The following is a 5,921-nucleotide window of genomic DNA, read 5'->3' as shown; positions in this document are numbered from 1 at the left end:
ACTTGTTCTTTTTGTGTGGACTTGTTTTTCTGGGTGCAACTTCATGTTTGTATGGAATGGTTGAAGGTTTAATAGATGAAAGTGTATATGTTATGAGTATTTTTAAGCATATTTTTATCATCTATTTTTCCCCCCTTTCAAGTTAGTCATTGATGTTTTGCATAAGATTTCAGCATAATGTACGTCTTCCAAGTCTCAACATTCAGAGGGTGGGGATGGATCTGGACAAAGTGAGCATGGTGATGATGGTAATTAATGTATTGTTAACTTAATGGAAATTATATGATGTGTATTTTTTTTTCTAAGGTATCTTTTTCTTTGTTATAGCAATTGTTGAAAAGAAGTGTGTTCTATTTGATGAAGATGGAAGACCTGTTGGAGGCAAATCTGCAGAATTCTCTAGTTCCCTTGGTGAAATCAGTCGTGACCATGCTTCAATTGTATTCCAGACGTGGAAAGTGGTACCCGACTAAAAGAAAAACCTCATATTGTGTATATAACATAGATTTTTTCTTCTAATATTTCAGAAAGAAAAGAATCCTAACACTCCGGCCTGTTACTAGAACAGTCTTGTATGTGGCTTTACATACCAATGACAACGGTACTTGCCCCATTGAAGAGCATTGCGTTGAAGTGGTAAGAATCTTAATAAGTGGTAAATTTTTTATGTTAATAAAAAGTTGTTTTCTATTAGAATGAACGTTTTCCATAGCTCTGTTTCACCCTTACGCTAGTATTAACTGTATGCATTGTATTTTTTGTCTGCACTACTTGGTACAACTTGCTTCTGACATAATAATGTAAACTTGTATCTTTGCTTCATTTGCAAGTCTAAGTGAACGAGTAGCAGATATTAAAACGCGCATTCATGCGATGAAGTGTCTTACCTCCTTTTCTGAGGCCGTCGGCCCAGGCTTCATTTTTTAGAGTGCGTATATTTGACTCGTCGTGTTTTTACCTGTTTTTTTTTTATTAATGGTCATTTGTGGAAGTTGTCTTATGTTATGTTTTCCTCAACAAGTTATGTACGTCATCCTCATGTGCAGTTTTCATTGTCCTTCACTGTTTTTTCTCCCAAATAATTCTAACATGCTTTATATACACTATTATAGTTGTATAAAATCATGAAAGAACACAAGAATCCGAAGGTTCTTAGTGAGGGGATTACCTGGATATACGGTTTCGGCAGTTGAAGACTTTGGTATTTCACTTATAAAGCTTAAGGTGGTTGTAATTTCTTTCCTACCACATTTTAGTGACATTCATTTTTGGCTGTGTATCTTTATGTTGTCATGTTAATCAAGTTTTTCTGATTTTCTCTGCGGGATTTAATTGAGTTACGCAAAGACACCGGATTGCAATCCAAAGAATGCTACCATCGAGAATGCGACTATCAAGCTTATTGGGGCAGCATTACACAAGTTTATTGGTCCGGGTGAGTTTTCGGTTTATTAATTGTTTTAATTTGTTTTGTGTGAGTTTGATGATCTAAAGTAGTGGTAGGACTTCCAATATATTTTCTGCAGACATTAAAGGATTTCTTCGATGTTAAGCCCGCACTTCTCGGTGCACTTGATCTTGAAAGTATGAGAAAAATCCTTTTGAGGTATGCCGTTCTATCCACACATTTTTTTCAAGAGCACCGCTTCTAGTATTTAATATCATTTGCAATAGGGTACATCTGCAAAGACTAAGGAAAACTGTGAAAGCATCGAATCCACCTTGTCTATGTCCGGTTTGGTGGATTGGATGGTCGCCCACGGAAGATATTAGTTGGAAGATAACACCTACTTTTCTCAAGAACTTGTCTAGCCCCGATTGGAAGGTGTGTTGGGGTTTTGTTCATTCTGCATTAACTTAATTATTTGGATATTGTTAAGCACCCAATGATCGGGTGGTGGTGTGTTCAATCATCGTTTCACCGCTTTGTAGTACTAAGCTTGCTTGTTTTTCGATGTTCAAGATCCGTTTGGAGTCTATCATCGATTCAGTGAATAAAATTTTAGAAGAAGCTAACAAAGCGCATTCAACCGACCGAACCGTATGGTTTTCATTTATTTCCTCGAGATATCAATTATGCACATATTTAACTTTATTCATGCATTTGACTGCTATTATCTAATTTTGATTACTTATTAATAGCTTATCTTTTCACTTGGCCTCCCAAATTGAGTTATTTGGTGATCTTAGAGGTCGCCTTTATGACAATAACAAAAATTTGGTTATGGCAACTTTGGTTGTTGGTGGAGTTGCATCTGCAATGGGACCGATGGTTGAAAAGTCTACCAAGGTTTACAAGTTTGCTTTCAATTTAAATGTGTCTACTCATTTATCTATTTGTGACTTGGAGGAGCGAGTAATTTGAGGATTGGTTTCTTGCGGGGAATATTATCGATGTCTTGAAATGCCTTAGTGACAATAAAAAGCACATGAGATAATGCACTATAAATACCTTAGATTCACATTGGTGCGTTCAAGATCTTGGCATGTCTGATCCACAGGCTTTATTCAATATCAAGGATTCAAACAAGGTATTATGTTAATGTGTTATAAATCTTTATAATGTTTGTTTAGCGGTACCCTTCAAAACTGTATTGGTCAACCAAATCATGATCTTAATTGCGTAATGGGCGATAGGGAGAGAATGGTTGTTCGGAGGTTTAAATTTGAAGAACATGGTTGGAGCAGATTCAAGATCTGTAGGTTTATTTTCATTATTTGTCGAATAACTTATTTATTTTGTAGTTTGTTTTAGGTCTTGTGGTATGAGCTTGCTCTCCTAAATTCTTAATATTGTTTAATTATTGTTAATGGTGTTATATCAAACCAAAATTTCCAAAAACTCAGAGTTGATTGCATAGCAGAAGTTCCATGAGGCACAAAGAATGTATAATGTATTTCCCTACCAAATAGGGTACCTAGATAAGAATGTTTATTATTGGGAGGTGATCATTAGAACTTTTTGGAGAACTTATCCAAAAAAATATATAATTTTTTGGAGAGAGATATTATGTGTTTGGAGCATCATAATTATGTGAAAATCACCCAAGCAAATATTCTTATGCTGTTGGGGGCAGCCTTTTAGCTCCTTTTTATAAATCTGCCTTTGAAGCCGTTAATTTAAATTGAATTTAGAGTCATTCTTGTTTCGATGTAATATTTTCATCACGATTTTTTTGTAGATTTCTCTCGCTTAACGCTTTGTTTACAAAATTTTGCATGTCGATTTCAGGTTGGGAAAGCTTATTTTGAGTCGGTAGATTATTTAGAAGTGATCATGCTTTTATTCTTGCACGCTGTGCATCCCCTTATAGTTTAGATGGAATGGATATATACTCGACAGTTCTTTATGTAAGCTTCTCTTTTGTTTAACTTTGTTTAGCAGTGCAAAATATATCTTAATCTTATATTCAAGAGGTATGTTCTGTTCAAATAACAGGTTAAGATCCTTCCTAATGGACTTTTCTAATTTAGTTTGCTAAGATGGTTAGTTTGTGTTACCAGTTGGAGGTTCTGGAGTCTGGACCTGCTTTATTAATGTCTGTTTTTTTTTTTTCAGTTTTGGCTTTCTTTTTTCTTTTCAACCTTACAACCTTACTCGCCTAAGCCCTTAAATCCCCATATTCCGGCTGATTTTATTTGACTATCATACATACTAATTATGTTGTCAATAATGGTCATTTTATTTTGCTTTATGGTATCTGGTTTTTATTCCGTCATGTAATTACCTATTCTTCTTTACTGAAACCCTCCTTATTGTTTGGCAGCATTTAAAGGAAGAGATGAAGTTGAGCTACTTGGCTCAGGAGTTGATTTCAACTGATCGCTTGACTCCTCAATCTTGGTATTAACCTTAATCTATGTTGTTTTCTTCACTTTCGTAACCCGACAATTTGGATATCCAAGTCATAGCTAGCTTGATTAGTGGGCTGGGAATGTTTGTTCATCCACTTATGGCTTTTATATCTTTTGTGATTGCACCTTTTCGTTGGACCCTAGCGATTTCTATTTCTAAATGTTGCATCCTTCCATGAATTAAAATGCTTGAAATGAACTAAAGCTTTTGGACTCTAATTTTCTGCTTTCTTATTTTAACTTCACATGCATTTCGTGGTCCTTATGAATTGGTCAAACATGTGTGCTATAGGAAACTATTATAGTTTGCAGAAGGACCACGAAACTGCTCTGAAAAACTTCTAACGTGCTGTGCAACTAAATTCAAGATTTTCATATGCCACACCCTTTGTGGCCACACAGTCCTTTGTTTTCCATTTATTTTTTTTGGGTACTATATTTTTTTTTCCTTTTCATGACTTTTGACTATTTCTTATCCTGAGAGTGCAAATGCTAAAAGAGTCACATGATTGATGGTTGACAGTTGACACTCTCAAGGTTCAGTTAGGGTTTATATAATGGCCTAAAGGTGAACATTATTATTATACATGTAAGTGTAATTAGAAGGAGTGGTGGTCCTTTTAATTGAAATAATGGAAATATATGCTTGAAGATTTCATTTGGAATCTTGAGAAGTATTAGATTTTGCTTCTACACTGGAGTCAGGGAGGTGTGTGTCTCCCCCTCCCCCCTTTCACAGTCATCAGATTACATATTGTATCTAGCTACCTGCTGCTGCAGCACATCTAAAATTCTAAATAAGCTTTATTTGTGACAGGGACCTTTACCATTTACACATTTGTGAGTGCTTTTACTGTTGTGTTTGTGGCGCTGTGGGTACTCGAGACTAAGGGTAGAACTCTGGAGGAGATTCAATGGTCCTTTAGATAAGTTTCGCCTAGGAAGATTTTGAATCTCAATATTTATTCTACATTCCGCTTGCGAATGCCCGTCCAAAAGCAAATTGTAACATTATCGATATGGTGGAATCATGTTTTCATAACTTGCAGAAGAGTTGGCTTTACCCTCATGAAAGGTTGTGGCGTTGTGCGACTCAATGAAAGACCAAATTGCATAAAGGTGATGAAGATAGGAATTTCAAAGCACAAATTGTTTTTTTTTTCCCATTATGTTCTTATTATGCCTTGTGTACTTTAAAATCTTAGTTGTTTATTGGCAATCAACAATTTGGAAACATTGTAAATTTTGGAAAACCAATGTATAATATATCAAATTTTGAAATGTGTTGTTTTAGTATGTTTGTGTAATTGATTTTATGATATGAGAATCATGTAGTATTAGTAGCTATGTTGGGAAAAAATAGGTTCTACCAAAAAATTTAATTATTTAAAAAAAATTACTTTAAACAAATACGACGGAGAATACTATCGTTACTTGACTTCCATAAGAAATTTAAGACAAAAATTTACGACGGTTCGATACATTCTAGATTTGAAAAGATATAGGCCCAGCAAAAAGGCAATTTGCGACGGTTTTGAATGTCCTATTATTAACGACGGCTTTAAGTGTCTTACACCCGTCGCATTTCTAATTCGTTTTACCACACATTTTACCGTCGTTAATATTAACGACAGGGCTATTTGCGACGAACTCTAGGACAATATTTTCCGTCGCAAATCTCGATTTAGGACGGCAATTGCCGTCGTTTTTGGCCTTTTCTGGTGTAGTGCGATAAACCTTCCTTTTCTCGAAGCTATAAAAAAGCTACCTAACCACGCTAAGTTTCTTAAGGAGTTGTGCACTACTAGGCGTAAGACCAACATACCTAAAGACGCCTTTCTAACTGAATAGTTCCCAACTTTATCCGAAAATAATGGAATTGTTAAGTACAAAGACCCTGGTCATCCTACTGTACAATGCACCTTAGGAGATTCTCACACAACGATCGCGCTACTAGACCTGGGGGCTAGTGTTAACTTACTCCCATTTTATTTGTATAAACAAATAGGTCTAGAGGAGATGCAACCTACTAAAATGACATTGCAATTAGCTGATCGGTCTATTAA

General features: G+C 35.4%; 1 long non-coding RNA gene across 1 annotated transcript; it reads left to right on the top strand.

The window, feature by feature from the left end:
- Positions 1-3,227: 3,227 nt before the first annotated feature.
- On the top strand, positions 3,228-5,093 carry LOC147524768 (uncharacterized). The gene is made up of 3 exons (XR_015197222.1): positions 3,228-3,351; positions 3,768-3,844; positions 4,673-5,093. It is a non-coding gene; the product is annotated as an uncharacterized LOC147524768 (long non-coding RNA).
- The last annotated feature ends 828 nt before the right edge of the window (positions 5,094-5,921 follow it).

Source organism: Coptis chinensis, chromosome 1 (genome assembly GCF_015680905.1).
Source record: "Coptis chinensis isolate HL-2020 chromosome 1, ASM1568090v1, whole genome shotgun sequence".
Taxonomy (NCBI): domain Eukaryota; kingdom Viridiplantae; phylum Streptophyta; class Magnoliopsida; order Ranunculales; family Ranunculaceae; genus Coptis; species Coptis chinensis.
Note: the sequence above shows the minus strand (reverse complement) of the source record. Positions and strands in the feature narration are given on the sequence as shown.